This window comes from Equus przewalskii, chromosome 2 (genome assembly GCF_037783145.1).
Source record: "Equus przewalskii isolate Varuska chromosome 2, EquPr2, whole genome shotgun sequence".
Classification (NCBI taxonomy): domain Eukaryota; kingdom Metazoa; phylum Chordata; class Mammalia; order Perissodactyla; family Equidae; genus Equus; species Equus przewalskii.
Window position 1 is genome coordinate 111,364,585 of NC_091832.1, and position 20,714 is coordinate 111,385,298.

Genomic DNA, 20,714 nt, shown 5'->3' on the forward strand with positions numbered 1-20,714 from the left:
CTGAGAATGTCAGTTGCTCTATTGTAAATAAAATGAATTAAATTCTAGAAAATTTTATGGTTATTTACAGTAATTTTTACCTCACTTCTTGTTTCTTGGCTGTTCTCTAGATGGTCAAGGTTGACATATAAGAAAGACACATATTAATTCAATTTGTAAAATTAGTGATTAGGGACTATATAAAAAAAAGTCTAAGCTCACATAAAGTAAATGTTTTCCAGTTTTCTTTCTTTGTTTTCATTTGATTATATTAAGGATATTTCCAACTTCATATGTTAACTGTTTAAAACAACTAAACATACTTTAATAACATCAAAATTCAATACTACTTCCTACAACTGTTTTTCTTTAAATTTCTAATGTTTTCTCTCTTCCTGAAACCCTGTCTTGGTCATAGCCTCATCTTGTAACATTCTCAAAGTCCCAGAATATGGCATACATATTTAAGCCATTTTTCTGACTAGTTTTCTCTTCTCTTCATTGGCCATCTGTTGAAACACAACTTATTATTCTAAGCCCAGCTCAAATTTTACTTCTTTTTAAGACATTTTCTGTCCTTATATAAGAAATATAAAGGGCATTGTGATTACATACACTCATTAAACTCAGGGAGCGTGGACAGAGGTAGGCATTGCTGCATGTTGTCTTATTAACTAGGTCAGTTCTTTATGGGATCCTCAAGCATGATCCCCATAGGAATGTCTGCAGCATGGTACAGGTGTTTAGAGCACAGTAAACTTACAATTGTTCTATTAATATTTTCTTTCACTACCTTTCATACAATTTTTTGGTCACGCTGTCAGGTTGCACTAAATTTCCTGACATCTTTCATAATATGAAAGTCCCTCCACCAATCCTGAATTGTGTGATAATCTTTGCCATCTATTTCCTCAATCACTTTCTGATGGATCTTCCAACATCTGTATGCCTTCCATTTTAATATCCTGTGTGATACATCTTTTGTTTCTTTGCAGTAGGTTAAGCACTATAACCCACTTTCTGTTTTTCAGGAATATGAGTCAAAACTGTTAATCAAAAGTAAAAAGAATTGGCAGATAGAAAGCGTATAGTCTTGTAACCCATGCTTCGTAATAAACTCAACTAAGGACAGCAAGTTTGAACAAATATTGGCTGAGAAATAAGGTAGAATAACACTGAAATAAATTACATATTTTACTACAATAAATTGTTCTATTTTAGTATATGCAAAATTGTCAGAACCATTTCAGAAAGAAATAGCGCTATAATAAACCAGCAGAGTGGCATAAATGACACATCTGTGCGCAATACTTGGCATATCCATCAATGGATGCTCAACAAATTTCTGAATGTTATTTCATTCTCCTGTAGGTAGAATAAAATGCTTTCTCAATTTATGTTCATAGCATTTAAATATTCTTCTATCACAATATCAACCTAGAAGGTCTGTGAATTCAGGAATCATGGTTGGATTTTTCTTCCTTGCATATAAAGTGCTGTTCAGTATCTGGAACAGCATATGTGTTCCTTAAGTATTTGCTGAATAAATGAGTCAACATACAGCATTTCTTCACAAATTAGGAATTACCCCAGGCCTAGAAAGGACTTGATAATAATAGATATTCAACTAATATTTGTTGAATTCATTATTTCAAATAACAGACGTCCATTGAGTGTTTATTGTCTGCCATGAACTGTGCTGCATGGAATTGGAATTACTGTGAGCAAATTGAACACATATCCCCTACTACCCTCCCATCTGTTTATTCTCTTCCTAATTCCATCATTTAACATTTTTCTGTTGATAAAAGTAATTATTGAGGACAGACATTGAGGAACGCTGTGAGACAGTATAAATGCCTCTTGAAAATCATTTATCAAGAGCTTTTATTCATCTCAAATGCTAGACATAATCCTTGATTTTTTTCAGATTAATCTTCCATTAACAAAAAAACAAGTTCTGAGGACACAAGAGGTGACTGGGTAGCAGACTGAGCAGTCGATGTCCAAATTTGCATAGTATACTCTCTCCCTCCTAGGGAATTCCCCCTATATAGAAACAATCGCAAACTCTACTTCAAAGAATTTTTCAGTAATTCAAGGGCCTGTGTTTGACCATGATCTGTGTGTGGATGTCTGGAAGGAGCAAGAAATGGGGCAAGTAATCATAGTTTAAAAAGCAAGGAAATTATATTTAAAATTCAGTTAGGATTTTAGGAGGTACAAAAATTTAAATGCAATAATTTCCTGACAATTCAAAGTTAAACCTCTCATGTCTCACTTACATTCTTTCCTACGTTCATTGAATAAGCGTTTGTTGAAGGCTTACTAAGTACTTGCTGTTGCACTAAAGACTGTGGAGAAAATAAGGAATAAAATGCAACCCACGGCAAATACAGTCTAAGACAGCTCAGAATTTGTCAGGGAGCCAAGAAAACTTAAAAGCAGCTAGAGTATAATTGATAGCTGTTATATATATTCACTTTGCTATAATAACTTACCGAGGACGAGTGATGCATTCCCCTAAAGATTAAGGACATCTTCACAGAAGTAAAATTTGAAGGGTCTTAAACAACAAATAGGAATCCATTACTTAGAAAACAAAGGGAAAAAATTTAGTGCAGAGGAACAATATGTAAAATGAGAAAAATGTATGGAAATGTACAAATTTCTCTGGGAAAAGCATGCCATCTGATGTGACTAGAGAATGATGTAAGCAGGTGAAGGGATGAAGAGAACGTGCAACATACTGAGCTAGGGAAGTAGGCTGGGAAAGACTGGGGAGAGTCTTAGATGCCGTAGATCTTAGGCAACCATCAAGATATTTTTATGTCTTCAATTGAGCGTGAGCTGTGTGCCTCAGTATCCAAAAGACACATGTTCATACCTAGGGACAAGCAGTGACTATGCTGAAGAACATCCTGTAAGCCTATATACACAAAATATATAACATGTATTATTTTTATTTAAAATAAACACTGGGTGGTAATGAATATTCTTTGTAATTACATGCTTTTAGTTTGATATGATATATTTATAACAAAACATTCTTTTACCACTTTTTCTAATTAACAAAATGTGATTCTCTTCTGCTGATATTCAAGGCTTTTCCTTTAAGCAGGGGAGTGTTATAAGCAGGTCTATGTTAGAAAATAGCTCTGGTAGTTTTGTAGAGGAGAAATTAGATAAGTAGAAACTGAGAACCAGTAATGAGGTGGGATTAGAAAGATATTTCTCACCAAATCTCATAAAACTAGTGACAGACTAGTGAAGAGTAAATGATAACTGAGGTTTTTAACAGTGTGGGAACCAAGTGGAACATAGGAATGAGTTTGAACAGAATACAAACCACCAATGTGGATAAATCAGAAGGCATCATGTCTCCGACCACCATAAAATACACCTGAAAAAATAGCCCAAAACACCAAAGGGAATGAAAATAGATTTTTTTTGTAATTATATCTAAAACTCAAGGTTGTCTACTGCTTTTTATTGATTTTTCAAAATTACAGTAAAATCCGCAATATTATTGTAGAATGTCATTAATTAATTTACATTTATTGAATTTATATTTTTCTTTCAGTCTCCCATTCCAGTGCCACTGATTAGAACAAACACAGTCAGTGGTACCAAAGGAAGAGGAGGCCTGTTCTTCAGGGCCGTGAGGAGGCCCTTATTTTGTCAAATTCAACAGATCCTCTTGCCTGTTCCTTGACATGTGTGATTAATTGCCGGGAGTCACTTCATTCTCAGCATCTTCTTTACCCGACTTGCTCAGGCTCTGCTCTCTAGCTGCCACATTGCATCTCTCAGAAGAATTGAAATATGCCTTTATATTTAAATTTAGTCCTTGTGATCAGGCTGAACTTGTTACACACCTGCCATCCTCACCTAATAATAGGAAGCCTGAGTGAGTCCTAGAACTCCCAGTGTATATTCAATGCACTATCCACTGTGTGAAAATACTGATGTGTCTCCTGGAGCCTGAATTGATGCATACATTTGTTTTCTCTTATGCCCACTCTCCTTGCCATCTGACAGTTTTCATTAAACCCAGTGTTTGGTTAGTTAATGTTTGTTGTGCTTTCTTCACTTGTATATTTACTTTCAATGGAAAATCACCAAATTTAAAAACAAACTCCAGCCTTCAAGATTCTTGTACATAAAAATTACATAAGCCAAAGAATAGTCAGGTAGACAGTAGACAGGTTATCAGGGTGAAGTCAATAGTTACTAATTTTAAATGGTAACTCAGAGCATCATATTTCCTGAATTTTGAAAAAAAAAAATATATTCTAAACTGTCAACCTGTCTTAGGATGATTTCAAGAAGCATGAAAAATGGAGTGTTAGTAGAATGCAATCAATGCTTTTTAAAATATTTCTATTAATGACATCTTAAATGAATGTTAATACAATATGTTACTATGTACAGGGTCTGTATTTGGCACAGACACCCTCATTTAATTCCAAATGGAAATAATATTCCAATTTTCCAAGATGCTTATTAAGTTTCCAAATAGGCAAATGGCAAATGCAAATAGGTAAATAGGCAAATGTATTTTGAGAAGTTGAAGTTAAGAGTGATGAAAGGATGAGGAGACGGAAATAAAATCCTCAAGGCAAACTGAGTCAAAATGAAGAGAAGTAAGCCACATAAATAATTAAAATAAAATGTGAAAAGTAATGGAAGAGGATTAAGTAACATGTACTTTGGGAACATGATAGAGGGTCAAGTAAACAAAATCCTCACGGGCCCACTGGAATGTGTCAGCATCCATGGAATATATTGTAGGAATTTGAGGATGCCATTGAGTAACCTGTCTTTATGAACATCTGATGTGGCAGAAGTCTGAAAGATTAGAACTGTGATCTCTATAAATGAAAAGAGATCTACATGAAATCAAGAAAATTATATAACACTAAACTTTATTTCAAATTAGTGCACAAAACCTATAATAAGAATTGCTAAACAAAACCACCAGTTGTTGAAAAACCCAACATTTTTTTATGTCAAAAAATGAGTTATTTCAGGAGGAAAATAGAGAGGAAATATTTAATACTATCAAATCATCCTTTCAAAGACTTTGTCGAAGGTGTTCATAAGACAACTGAGTAATTGTTCGATTGATTACTAACTTCAGATAAGAAATACTAAAAACCAGTACTGTTAAGTGTTTAACACGTATCATATATTACATTATTTGTTCTTGATAATTCTATGAGATACATAAATTAATATCATTCTCGTCTTACAGATAAGTCAATTGAAGTGTTTAAGTGAGTAACATTTCTGCATTCTGAGGTGTCACTCCAAAGTCTGAACTTTTATTTTATGCTGTCTGTTTGGGAACAGGATACACCTCATAAAGATAAACTGGCAGTTTTTTAAAGGTGATTCCTTAGTAATTGGTGCTACTAATCATCTCGCTTGACATCTTAATACATTTTCCGAAGGAGGACATATGCTATGAAACCTCCAAATTTCAGAGTAAGCTAAAATCTTCTGAAATCTAGTGATAAAGCAAGAACAAGGTAAATAATTTTTTTTTAATCATTTTAACCAAGGAGCTGATTCTCAAAGAGTGTCAGACAAAAACACAGACTGAATACTACCTGGTTATGACAAGTGCATGAAGATGCAGGGCAAAGAGGGGTAAATAGAGAGGACAGCAGGCGGGGTGGTGAAAAACTGTGGGACAGAGAAGGACTAGCAGAGGATTTTTTTGTCCCTGCTCCAGAGTTTTGCTGGAAACCTTTGGTGAGAGAAAGTGATGCCTAAAGAGAAATTTTCTGCGGAATGTGTTGTATGTTACTTTACAAGTATGTACAATAAAGACCTACAAAATTCCTCAGGGCTTTAAAAGTTGTCTTATAACTTGACAATTTTTTAATGTGACATCTCAGAGATTAGATATTATAATGACTAGTAAATCTAGATTAAACCCTGATATCTATCCATCTATCTATCTATCCATCTATCTATCTATCTATCTATCTATCGATCGATCTCTAGAGAGAGAAATTGTTTAGGGTATATACCAAAATACTTTACATGGGAGCAACTCTAACATAAAGTATTTGTAAAATGAGCAGTTGTAAAATGAATTGAGTACCGAGCTCTAGGTAATGATATAAGAAAAATCTGAAAAAAAATTTAGATTGTATTATGAGAAAATGGGACCTAAAATTCACCATCAATCTTAAAAGCCAATGAAATGATTTCTCAGAAAGATATTAGAAACTCAATAGAAAATTTTCCTCTAGTTTTATGTAAATGGTTATGTGGTTATGATCACTAAACTTCAAGAAGGATATGATGGAACCACAAATGGGCAATGAAAATGAACCAATATATGTATAAGGGAAGGAAGATTGTATCAGGAAATAGTAAAATGAGGAACTAATTTTAAATGAAGAATTAAAATGAGAGAGATGGAGAACCGAAATTCAAAATTATGGTTGTGGAGCCATGAATCAAACAACCTCAGAATTATTCACCAGTTCCCCAAATGCAGGAAGAACAGGTCCTGTAGTGAATGGCTGTTTTACTGGCCAGGTGCTCATTGTCCCTCCTTCTAGTAACAGAGCACCTCTTTTTCCTTTGGGAGCAACGTCCCCACCACCCTATTCGCAGTTCAGGCAATTAGTTTGGTGAAGATCAGAGATTGGCTCAGGTTTAAATCTTCCCAGAAAAATTCGTTCAAATCAATCCGGATCAGTGAAACTCAATGACCAGAAATTCAAGAACTGTTGGGAATGGTAAATTAACTTTTGCTGGGCTGGTGAAGCTGGTAGAATAGAATTTAGCAATTTCTTGTAAGAAAGCCTGCATTTGATGGAAGCCAACAAAAGAGAGAGTATCAAGTTGGGTGATGGGAAGAGAAAGAGTGAGCTGATGACTTCAGCTGATAAAAGCCAGGTCTATATCAGGGATTTTTAGGTATATGACCCAATAAAGTATCCTTTTTTGTGTTTAAAATAGTTATAGGTAATTTCTGTCACTTCCAACAGAAAGAATCCAGACTAATAAACGTACACTTTGAAATCCAAATGAAAATAGTTGGAAAAAATATCACGTAATTATTTACAATTAATAAAGCAGGTGTAACATCTATAAACACTATTCATGAGGGAGTGGCAACAGGAAATATAAAAGGATTTACAAATTAGATGAACTTATGAAAAATACAACTATACATTGTTCTTCATTTTGAAAGTCAAAAACTTATAGTATAGTATCAAGGAAAACAACCATATCTGCCACAGAATTTTTTTGTTAATAATGCAATTATTTCTGGATTAACTTGATTTGGTTGTATTGTTTATTCATGTGTTATATAAAAATTAATTTTTTCTTAAAATATAAAGAGGTGAGATATTAATAAACTCTGAAAAGAGCATATCTGTAGTTAATAGGAAGCTTAGGTTAAGATATACTACTGGGCAAAATTTTAATAATTTCTTTTTGAAATAAAATATGTAACAAATTATTAATTATATCACAATAAAATCTAAGAGTTTGGAGAGTTCTTAAAGGTTATCTAGGCCATTCTCAAGCTTTTATAGTTTAATTAACAAATGAATATGTAGTTTCTACTTAACATTTTTCACATATTTCCTTCTGCATTAGGCACCTTTTCCACTGAAGGATATTTTAGTTGTATGGAAGCTGTTTCTTGCATTGACATGAAATATGTCCCCTTTCAAAATTCACATTATTATTCCTCACTCTGTATTCTGAAACAATACAGACTATTTCAATCAAGCTATTATATTTCCCTTTAAACTTCTCTCGTCCAAATATCCTCAACCTCTTAAAACATTTTTCATTCATATATATCAATGGCTTACTATGTCCCAAGTGCAGTGTTTGGCAGGAGATATAGAAATAAGTTAGGCAGAGAAAATTTCTCCTCCTATAAATTAAGTTCTCTGGATGGAGAATATCCAGATATATAAATATAAATTAATGTATATTGCTGTGACCATAAATAAACAAGATGATGAGAAGATGTTGTCCTGGGAGGGAGAACCATTAGACACAGTGAATGATCAAAGCATTCATCTTCTAGGAGGTGACATCTGAGCTGAGACCTGAATAAGAAAGAGCCATCATGAGAAGATCTGGGGAAAAAGCCTTCCAGACAAAGCCAGGCAAAGTGCCTCCAGACACATAATCACTAGGAGAAAACTGCTTTGTTTATTATATGATTTCGAATCCCCTCTTTTCTGATATAGTCTAGAATTTTTTTCACCCAAAGTGTAAGCCTTAGAGCTACATATATTTTAAACTAATTTTTAATAAATTCAAGTACAGAATAACTATTATTTCTTGTGATTTGATGCTCTGGTTCAATTAATGCAGCCTAAGATTACATTAGCCTTCTTAGCAGTCAAACCTCATTATTGATTCATATTAATGGAGCATCATTTTCAGTACAATTTAAAAAAATAAATTTTACCATGTAATTAGTTTCATCAACATGACTCCTTTTCCTTGTGCTCTTGGGAGTCACTAAAATAAGGAATTGGGACTTTTGCAACAGTTATATTAATAGTTATAATTAACATCAAAAAACTCGAATTCGGTTGCTGTTGTAGGAGTCTGGCAAATCTTTTTATTCTCACTCTGCAAACAAATTCTTGATTTTTATAGGTGTTTGCCCAGAGGCTTACAACAACTAGAGATAGGGCAGTCTTTCTGTTGAGAATTCATTGACATTGTGCCTTTCCGAGATGACTCATTCACTGCTGTCCCCATAATTGTCCTGCTTCCTGCTCTGCTGAGATTCACCATGATGCCTCCTTTAGTTGTATGCAGATCTGCATTGCTAGAACTCACCATCCAGCTACTATAAAGCTTACTGATTTTCCAAAAGAGAAAAGAAATGATTTTAGTTTTACCTTTGGTAATCATCATTTTATCTCATTCTAATCCTTACCAGATGTCTCCAGCTTCATCATTTTACCATCCTAGAGAGGACTGTTTCTAATTTTCAATGGTCAAATTTCCTCTCTAACCAATCTACACGTTTCTTTCCTTTAGCACTGGCCATGACTGTGTTTTTCTGTGAATAATTTCCTATGAATAATCCACAGTGGAACTGCACATTAAGATTGACATTAACTAACACTCCTCTTTTTACAGAAAATAATTTACCTTCCAATATCTTCATTATCATTGCTTTTCAAGGCTCAATTCTAACCCTTAGAAGCTTGCACTCTACTTTTCCTTTGTAATTGCACATTCACTCAACTATATGCTGAGGATTGAAAATGGATGATTCTAGTTTAGATTTTTTTCCAGCCTTACTTGGACTAAGTCAAATTGCCTAAGTCAATATTTCATTATTTCTACTTGGATGTGCCTCAGACCTCAAGAAGCTAAACCTGAAATTACGATAAGTAATCTCCGATGAACTACCAGCTAATACATATTTTTATTTGTTTGTTTGTTGCATTTAAAAAATATTCAAATAGAATTTACTGCGGACGAGGCTCTGGGTGGCTGCAGCTCCCACTTCCGCCTCACTTCAGATTTCTGCCAACTGGCCCTCACTCTTCACTCCCCCATGTCCTAGGAAATGCAGTGTTTTAGGAAAGAGACTAAAGGGAAAGAAAAGAAAAGCAAAAGCACCAAAAGAGCTCATGACATTCTTAAAGTTCTCTTTTGTATAGTAAGCATCTTTATCTGATTTAATTTTCTCTTTTCTCGAATATTACTACTATTTTTACCATTCTAATAATGACCTTCGTTATGCATTCTAGGTTGTCTATTTCTCTTACTAAAATGTTGAAACAAAAGTAATAGTTATAATAATGACTTTAAAAAATGGCCTGTCATTTATTTCTATTTGACTCCAAATAGAACAAAATCTCTGTGTTGAGGACAAAGGTGGCATCTGACCACTGAGAGTAATTCTAACCTTTCTCTTACTCTGGACTCAATATAGTTTATGGTAGCTATTGTTGAGCTTATTTACAAGATCCTGTACTTCTGTAATTTTCTTTGGGTTAAGTGCACAACAATATTTTTGTAACATATAAAATTATCCTTTTAGAGTTGGGACATCATTTAGGCCAATGAGTTTTAGAACACTAGTATTTATTGTATTTGATGTAACTTCTAGTTTCATTTAAAATATGCATTCAGTTAATGATTCAGTGTTTTCCTTCCTTTATTACATTGACATCTACCAGTTATTAATATGCTGGCTCAGTGTTGGGAACTTGACTCCCTCAGCATCAGTGTTTTCCACTTAATTGTGACTCTCTAGAAGAAAATCACATATACTTTTCTGGTACATTGTAGGTTAGATTCAGCACATAGTGCTTAATATATTTCAAATTTAAATGTTACTTGGTGACAAAAGACAGACACAGACATTGTATTGAAATTTAAAAATTTTTAAAACACCAGAAATAAATAACAGTAGAATAAATAGCTTTTTTTTCCTTATTTTGGTGACTTGGTATTCATCAAACAATTTTTTATTGAGATATAATTGACGTATAATGTATTAGTTTTAGGTGTACAACAATTTTTGTCTATAATAGAGACAACATCTATGTAAGATTAACATTTCCAACCTTTTTGGTTTGTTTAGCTAAAAATTGGGATATTCTTTCTTATAAGACTGATTTATGAGTTGAAACCAAATGCCATTCATAGTAAGGTTGTATTCTTTGTCTTAACGTTGATTTTATATTTTCTAGTATTGTTTCTGTAAAATATGTGCTTTATTTAGATAATAACAATGCACTCCGCTCAACTCAGTAAATAAGTTGTCTTAAAAGTGACTCAATGATTTAGAATGGAGCCTGTATGTTTCTTTCCCGTGATAAATCTTCATTTCATGTCACTACCTACTTGAATCAAAGGTAAAACAAGGATATAAGAAGTGACAATTATATGAACATAATAGAGAAAGAGGGTGTGACCAAATGTAAGAGAACTGTAATAAATTTTCTAACGGAAAAAAGCCAACATGAATTAGATTGGCAAAAGAGATAAACTGCTCTTATTTAACAGGAAAAAAGTCAAATATTTAGTGAATGAAAATGAGTGAAATAATTAATGGAGTCATCATAAATCAAAAATTAAAGAATTGGAAGGGCATTTAAATATTGCATAGTTCAACTACCTACATAATGAATAAACTCTTTCTATAACATCCCCATTATTGGTATTTTAGCCTATGCTGGGGAATTTATTCAAATTTTGATTGCTTTATTAGAAAATTCTTGCATACATTAATCCTTTCATGTCTACTGATCGTCTTCCATTGGTCTAAATTCTATCACTGGAGATCTTACACAGTTATTCTCATTCTGCCTCCATAGAACAGCTCAAGAAACATTTAAAAGACATCAGTTGTCTTTTATTCAGTACAAAACATGCCCCGTTCACTTAAATGTTTTACATGTTGGTTCTAGGGTTCTTTGAAGTCCCTTCACTGTAACGATAAGGCTGCTCAGCTCACACTCCATCTCACCTTAAAATGGAAAACAATGATACCCATACAATCTGAAAAACGTAGAGTAGAAACCTGATTGTCACCTATTTCATTCTCAGTACTATGTTTCTTTTAATAAATGTGAAGAATTAACTGTTTTGGTTGTCATCGTGGATTGTTTCAAAATGTTCATAATGTCCGTAATCATGAGGGTCATCATTTTTCAAATTATTTTAACTTTTCACAATCACTTATACCAACTATACAGTTCTAGTTAGATGGTTTGTTTTGCAATCCAATATACTCTATATAGTCTGTTTGTTCAATAATGAAATCCTGTATCCCCATTTCATAGGGCGGAAAGTGAATTATGATAAAGCCTTATTAGATGCTCTGATCTTTGAAGATAAAAAGTAGAATTATGCTGATGAATTGTTATATGGATGCATTTTCTTTACAGTCATGGCTCAAAGTAAAGAAGAAGGAGTAAAAGAGAAATTTCCATGACATTTGTACAGGGCGTGACCTTCAACTTGCTGATACGTCTGCTGAAGGTATAGCCTGATATGTGCACTTAAGCTTTATTGACGGCACCCAAGACCATCTTGTAGAGTCCTCAAAAGGTAATTTCTAGCAAACTACAGCTTCCTCAGCTAAAATATAATCATAAACATGATAATATCAATGAAAAGTACTATCTTCAATTGTTTTTATAGATGGCTTGACTTGATTTTCTACTGTATTGTGTTCTTTTACCTTAAATTTCTGACTTTCCTTGAAATAAGAAAAATATCTGGTGCACTTAATTTCCAGTTAACATCATATACATATTATTGCCTAAAACCTGATATTTTTGTTGTTTAAGCTTCATACTCTTCCTAAACATTATACGACATCTCTAAATTATTAATTTCAAAATGTCCTATTTTTTCCCTGTATTAAAGCCATTGTTAATATTAAACACTCGGCTTATGTAGTAGTAAAGGGATTAGGATAAATAGTGCCAACTGATTCAGGCAAGGCATGGAATATCTTGAAGTCATCATAACCAGAATCTGTTCTCAGTTGTTAAATATTAAAATATGATTTTCTTAGTTGATCCAGTGGTAATCTGACTTTAGAATGCTAACTCTCACTAACCAACTTCATAGGATGCTGATAGACAGGGCATAGCCTTGATTTATTGATTTATATTGAAAAATATAAACACTAAGTTATTATGAAGTCTAACAAAGTAGATTGAGATAAATTCTTAGCTAGGCATTATTAGAACAAAGCTAGTATAAAGTCCATAACTTGCTCAATTTTATCGTTACACATCTGAGGCAAGATTTGGGTCATACTAATACAGTCGTGTGTATGCACATATAAACTCACAGAACGTAAGAAAGCCGAATTCCTTTTTATTAAACGTAGGGATTATTCAGGAATTTATATTCAACTACAAAGTGGTGGTTCTTATTCCTGTCTTATCTTCAGATCTTTTTTGGAAGCTTATCATTACAATTTTCCTTGGGATGTTTTGAAATTCTTTAAATTTGTGTATGGTTGTGTGCAGTTATCTTCATTACATATGCAGAGCATCCGGGAGATATCTTTTTTTTTTTTTTTTTTTTAAGGATTGGCACCTGGGCTAACAACTGTTGCCAATCTTTTTTTTTTTTTTTTCTTTTCTGCTTTATCTCCCCAAACCCCTCCTGTACACAGTTGTATATCTTAGTTGCATGTCCTTCTAGTTGTGGGGTATGGGACGCCGCCTCAACGTGGCCTGACGAGCGGTGCCATGTCTGCGCCCGGGATCTGAACCCTGGGCTGCCGCAGCGGAGCGCGCGAACTTAACCACTCCGCCATGGAGCCGGCCCCATTGGTGATATCTAAAAATTATGGCTCGCGGTCGATGTGGAGTGTGTAGGCAATAGCAGCATAATCACCTAGGAAATGTTTTCAACATATATATATTTCAAATTACCGGATACCAATATGTGAGAATGCAGAGGATATGTATTTATTTTGGGAAATAAGTTACTTTGATTGAATTATAGATGTCTATATACCCACAAACTACATTATTTGCTCATATCAGAAAAAGAAAAGAAGAGTAGAAAAGAAAGGAGGAAGGAAAGAAAATGATAGAAGGAGGGAGAGAAGGAAGGAGAAAGGGGAGGAGAGAGAGGAGGAAGAGAGGGGAAGGGAGATAGACGGTGGAAGATGGAAGGAAGGAAGAAAGGGGTAAAATAAAGCAAGCAGCCTGTTCTTACAGCTTGAAAATACTTTAGGCATCAATAAACATAATTTTGTAAAAGATATTGAAAAAGAGAAGAACCAAGAATAATTCCGTACAATATATCTTATCTTTATTAAGTATATCTGAATTTTTCAGACAACCAGTGGAAGATTCATTTATTTAATGTAAATCTCTTCCTTTATACCAGAATGCATATTTACACCACAGCTTTAGTAAAAAGGAAAAGGAGCGTTTTAGTTTCCTAGAAATTGACATACATTTGTTATGAAAAGAACAGCTAAAAATGCAGAAACTGTACTATTTCTCGAACAGTCTCAGGGAGACACACACTTCTGAAAACTAGGAACAAGAGAAACAACTATGAATCTTTGTTTTGTCTATTTAGACTCTATCTCTATGATATAACGTCCCTAAATAAAATAAAAATTATTTTGTGAATAATATGTTAGCTGGCAAGCTGGAAGTCCCTGTCATATTAATGGTCTGTCAGAACCTCTACTAAAAGTGTTTCTGGTATTTTCAACATCAAAGTATGTTTAAAAGAATACTGCACATCGAAATCCATATCCAAAACAGCTTTCAGCTTGAAATTCAGATACCACCTGTATTGGTCCAGGATTTACATTGTTAATATTTAATTAGGCATTTGCAGGGGAGATGTGCTGAGCTTTTTGGTATATATTTAGGTAAAGGAGTCAGCAAACCACAGACAGACGCCTATCTCTTGGCTGTATTTCTATCTTTATTTCAGATAAACTTCTCTTATATATCAAATTAATAGCAAAAATAGATAATGCATTTAAAAGTTAGGTTGTATTTTTCTTTACTCATTATAATATTTATTTAATGTTACTTCTTTTTTGGTGAGGAAGATTGGCCCTGAGCTAACATCTGTCCCAATCTTCCTCTGTTTTGTATGCGGGACGGCACCACAGCTTGGCTTGATGAGCAGTGTGTAGGTCCACACCTGGGATTCCAACCTGCGAAACCCAGGCCACAGAAGTGGAGTACATGAACTTAACCAGCACTCCACCGGGCCAGTCCCTTAATGTTACTTTTGCAACATTAAAATGGTGATAATATCCCAGTAGTCAGTATTCAAAAGGTCATTTTACTTAGATGCACACAAAGCTATAAATTTTTCGTTTTTCCCAAGCAGTAACTTATAACAGTGATAATGACCACAAGCAACATAAAACGTGAAAAAGAAGCACTACTTCTGTAAATTCACAATTAGGTCAAGCTTGAGTCTGAACTTTTGATCTATCTTAAGTTTTTATTATTTTCAATCTAAAAAATTTTATCTGAGATCTATCTTGCATACTCAGCTCAGAGTGTGTATTGTTTAGGTAATCTTTCTGATGAATTTTAAGCTTAAATAAATACAGCAAATATTTTACATATTCTTCATTAGAAAGAAAAGAAGAAAAGAAAAGATAATTACCATGAAAACTTAGAAGAGTTTTATAGTGTTACACATCTGGAGTGTAAAGGAGTGAGCAACACACAGAATCATTTAATGTAAAGTTTACCTGAAATTGAGGCCAATATATCGTTTTGATCCTCTACAGATGTCTATGCCGTTCTAGTAAATTTTTAATCATCTGTTCCTACCAGAGTATGTTAATATATAGCCCCATATGTCATATAATAAAAACATGTTCAAGTGAAATGAGTGATTTATTTGCAAAAATTTCGACTGTACCTAGAAAACGTTTACATGAAATAGAAGCCTATAATGGAATCTGCATGTAAGAAACGAAAGAGTGTATTTCCAGCCTAACACTGAATTGACTATGAAACTATGAGTTGCTTAATCTACCACAAAATTATAAAGGCTTTCTCCCCCCACCCCTTTCTTTTTTTGAATCCAGGCAGTTTATTACTAAGCAGAGGGAGAGCATCCAAGGATTTAAGAAATAATGCACCCTTTAATTTTGATACTGAAAAGCAACTTTTATCAATCCTTTTAAAGCATAATGTAATCATTTCATTGACTTAAATGGAAAGTTCATATTTACTAGCTTTCAATATAAGAGATATAGTGATTTTAAACAAGAATTTGCAGGCGGAAAAGTAAATTTTAAGAAAAAGTTGAGAAGCAGAACTTTCAAAATATTTTGTCAAAGAGTATCATGCTTAGGAGCCTGGACTCTGAAGCCAGGCTGTCTGGATTCAAAGTCTGTAACACCCCTTGCTCGGGGGTGACTGGGGAAGCTCACTTAACCTCTGCTTGTTTCTTTGTCTGTAAATTTTGTGTTGAAGATGAAAGCAGTTCCTAAATGAAGAGTGCCGGGCAGATAGCATGTACTCAATGAGCGCTACTACTGGGAATAGCAAAGTGTGCCTGCGCCCGTGTGTGCACCTCCATGTGTCTCTGTGTATGTCTAGTAAGAATAGAGTGGGTGGAAGAATAAGTATTCAAGAACCCCCTCCCCATTGTTCCAATGTTTGAGCAAATTTTAGCTAGCTAATCATGCAAAGTGGGAGAGGTAGTTCTTTTCAGATGTATAAACTCAGGAGCTGTGATTTAATTTCTATACACTAAAATATATACTCATTACATATGTATTAATGCCTTGCCATTTTTTTCCAGAAGCAGTAATGAAAAAATGTGTTTAAGGAGCTTTAAGATCCTACAATAAAATATTCTGTGTATTTTTAAATCATGTTAAACAAAAGGAAACAAATTTTGCAAAGCATTTTGCTTTTGTTGAGATGAATAAGGGAAAAGAAAACTTTTTTGTTTGCTTTAACCATACCAATTTTTGGTTACAATGATATGGAGAATATCATTAAAAGTTCAGTTAGAGAAATTGTGGACATTATGAAAAGTATTTTTCATATTGCAATGTAAAAATGTTAAATAGGAATCGAACAAGTATTGCCCTTTTGTTCAAAATTAACTACCTAAATATTACCTTTTCCAGAACTATTTGTTGGAAGCTAATAAGATTTCAGTCATAAGTTTAAAAAGAATTTTATTATCCCTACATATATATAAAAAACAAAATAATAAGTTACGTATTGATTTTTTTATTAAACATACATATTTCTTTGAAAATAACATTATATTATTCAACTTCTTTGCCCTCTAACATTGAGAATTGATACTTGTTTAAAAATATCAATTCTTTGGGAGGAAAAACATTATATCTTAGTATATATTGTATAATATATAGTAAATACTTTTAAATTTTATGGAATTTTTTTACAAAGACATTTAAATTACAGAGGGACTATATTGTGAAGTATATGGCTACTGATTGTCTTCCTTCTCAATTGCATATATCTGCAATAATCCCTCAGCTGATAAAATTTATAAAACAACAGCTCAGTAGCTTCACTGTAGCAAGTTATTTATACTCCAAAAAGCCAAATGACAGTGACTGCAACACATAATTGATGAGTTAAATGAGTTTTATGTTCCCAAAACAATTTTAAAGCTGAGTAACCCAAATTTATTAGCCACATCCAGATGGAATATAAAGTCAATATATTGCTGTTTATGTATCAAGTCAGAGAAAATTATTAAGGATGATTTCAGCCATGGATGGTTAGGGTGGCAGACCTTGGTTAAATTTTGAGGCTATAATTCAAGGAAATTTTGGTAGCTACAAAGCTAGTGTAACAAATAAGAAAAACGTGCTATAATAGACTTTAGAAGAAGTATTTTCTTGACTTAAAAAATGTACAACTGGAGTTGAAGTAGCAACTCCATAAAATATGTCAATATATACTTGGAAAAAAGTATTTTATTTAGGATTATTAGCAAATAAGACTTTATATTCATGGAACTTGTATAAAAACATACATAAATAGATATTTTAATACAACTAAAATAGAAGTGAGCTATTGGCAAGTACTTAAAAATGATTCTGTTTTAGTGTCATTTTATCATAGGAATTGGAAAGATTATTTTTTTCAAAATGATAAAGTACTAAATGGTTTTAGCTGAAAACAATAGCATGTAGTTTGATCATTAACAATTATCATATAAACATGAATATAATCATGAAATAGCAAAAGATATTGAAGGGATACATACTAAATGAAGATTAAAAATCTGTCTTTTCACAGACACTAGGGTTTTTCATTCTAGTATTAAATGATGTTAGATAGAATACATGGGCCCCAGCCCCAAAAACTTCAATTTATTGTGTGTAATTTTGGACACAATGCTTAAATCCTCAAGAGTGTATATTTAAGCATACTTTACCTCAAATCATACTTGGATAGCCAATTAGTACGTAACTGTCAAGAAAGGTGAAGATTTGAGATTTTATCCTACAGCAAGCTAACACGTTAGCTTGCAACAGTTTCATGAATGCTTGGAGAACATAGGAGACTCCTGGGTCAGAACCAAAGAACTGTATTACATACTGTACTGCAGATAGCATTAGCATATTTGTGTCAGTTTCCTTTGCTCCGCAGTCCCACAAGGGCAAAGCAGATGGGCCCCAATGGATGTCTTCACACATAGTGGCTTGTATTTCAGGGAAGGAATCCTGAGCATAACCATGCCTACCTATACTCTGGAGAGATAAATTATCTTTATTACACTAGACAGTCACTATATCTCCTCTTTGCTCAGAGGGAGACACCATCTATTTTCAAAGGCTCTTCACTATACAAATGCCTTGAAAAGATATCCAGAACAAAATGGCAGCCAACATCTCACCGCAAGATACACAGACATGTGAGAGAATCCTGGAAAATTGTCTCCCAACAGTAATGAGCATCATTCATTTATTCAAAGCACATTATTGGGGCTGGCCCAGTGGCTTAGTGGTTAAGTTTGAGAGCTCTGCTTCCATGGCCTGGGATTAGTAGGTTCAGATCCCAAGGGCAGACCTACACACTGTTCATCAAGCCATCCTTTCGTGGCATCCTACATACAAAATAGTGGAAGATTGGCACAGATGTTAGGTCAGCAACAATCTTCCTCAAGCAAAAAAGAGGAAGATTGGCAACAGATGTTAGCTCAGAGCCAATCTTCCTCACCAATAAATAAATAAATAAATAAATAAAATTATGGAGTACTGTACGTAGACACTATTCTAGGAATTCGGAAAATAGTGATAAGTAAGACAGATGAGGTCCCTGCTCTCATGAAGCTTAAATCCTAAAAAAAGTAAACAAATGAGAGAATTTCAAGAAATGATTAGGTTAACGATACTGAAAGAAATGATGTCTGTAATAAAATTATACGGCAGGATGAAGGAAGCCTTCTTTGAGATTACTTTTGAGTTGAGACCTAAATGATAAGATCTAGGAAAATAAGAATTGTGATAGATGGAGAAGTGAGTAGAAAGGCCCTAGGAGTTGAATAAAAATAAAGATGGTTATGTTAATAAATTTGAATTTACAGATATGCACAAATTCCTACAAAAACATTTATTACATTTTTCAAGGAGAATTATAAAGCATTTGTTCAGTATTTTAAAGTTTTTCCCACAGAGGAAGTATATTTGACAAGCATATTTTAGAAATTATATAATCGGCAAATATATTAGAGGATTTAAATATTATATAAACTTCTCAAAATAGAAAGGAATGAAAAAAAGAAAGAACATTCCTTAGCACATTATATATGCCTGGTGTAAATTTAATACCTAAATCAGAGGAAGAGTGTATGGAAAGGATATTGAAGGCCTGTTATATTCAGGAACAGAGAATCAAAAACTATAAATAAACCATTAGTGAAGAAAGGAGAGATTTTCCAGAAGGAAGATTGGTCAACTTGTTCTGCATACTTTTGAAAGCTCAGGAGGCATGATTAAAATTCTCAGCAATTCATTCCTGGTGACCTTAACCCAAGAGTGTTTTCAATAAAAGAGTTGAGAAGAAAGACCAATTAGTGTGGGTTGAGGAGGAAACAGAGGTATGAAGTGAGATCACGTATATGAAGCCAGTTCTTTTAAAGTGTTAAGATGTAGCTCGAACATTTTCTCTTTTCTGAAGCCTTTCTTAACTCTTCAGACTGATTCAAATGTTCATACCCTGATTTTAGGCCATGTCTTGTTTGTTGTTAAAAAGATGTCACTCCAAAGGTGTTGAGCATCTTATAGACAGTTACCTCTTCTTTCTCGTCTTTCCATCAAAACGTCTTTGTATGTTAAAGTGACTAGTAGAATTTTTGCTAAGTCAAATTGAATTGAATTGACTTGAGATGTAAGGTAATATTCAAATTCATTGAACTGAATAATTGTGCAAGTCTTAATTTAGGGATTCACATTATTCTTAATAAGACCTAGATGTATTCATAACCAGTGATACTGTAACAGTATGTCAAGTACCACAAATATTTTGGGGAAAATATAGCACCACATTTAGACATGTGGTCAAAGGCAAGTACGTTAGTTAAACTCAGCAACATGATGTTTTCCTAAAGATCATGTGTTACTTAGAGGCTGTTTAATCTGTCAAAGCAGAGGAGCGGGAGACTGTGCTTTTTGCACTACTTAGAAGTGTTAAAAATATAGTGCATGTGGGGGTGAGTGCGGAAACAACTTTAAATAATCACACTTTATCTGAACTTTATCCAAGCTTGTATTGAAACTTGAAGTAAAACTATATATAGAACTGAATGTGACTTTCTCTGACATCAAAGGCATGCTTTTTCTGAAACCTTTAATTTTTAAATTTGGCCTCTCTAGAATAACGGTTGATGAGAGTACTTGTTCTCACTGATAAAACATGAAGATGTGTGGTTTTGTTTATATTTTGTTTTGATTCACAATAATACTCCAGTGGCAAAACCAAAGGATGCTTATGAAGGGAAAACGTAGTTTTCATTTGACTGTCATCTCTTTACATGTCTGAACAAAGCTCTAAGAAAGTGTAACATTTGATACATATGAAATTTGATTAGCCAAAACCATCTCCTTGATTTAAAGAATCCATCTCACTATCTCTACTCTTCATATAGTTTTTATTTCACTGCATTTATATCAAATAGTAAACTTTGAAAATGGTTTACTTGTACAGGAGATTGCAAAGGAATGAAAATCATTTCTGTATGCCATCTAG

At 33.5% G+C, this 20,714-nt stretch overlaps 1 protein-coding gene across 1 annotated transcript in view; it reads left to right on the forward strand.

Moving 5' to 3' along the window:
* The window catches only part of LOC103557777 (N-deacetylase and N-sulfotransferase 4), a 389,440-nt gene that overhangs the window by 54,856 nt on the left and 313,870 nt on the right, over positions 1 to 20,714 (forward strand). The window contains exon 2 of the mRNA XM_070609249.1: positions 11,898 to 12,060. The gene's annotated coding sequence lies outside the window, so the exon portion shown is untranslated. The remainder of the gene's footprint in view (positions 1 to 11,897; positions 12,061 to 20,714) is intronic.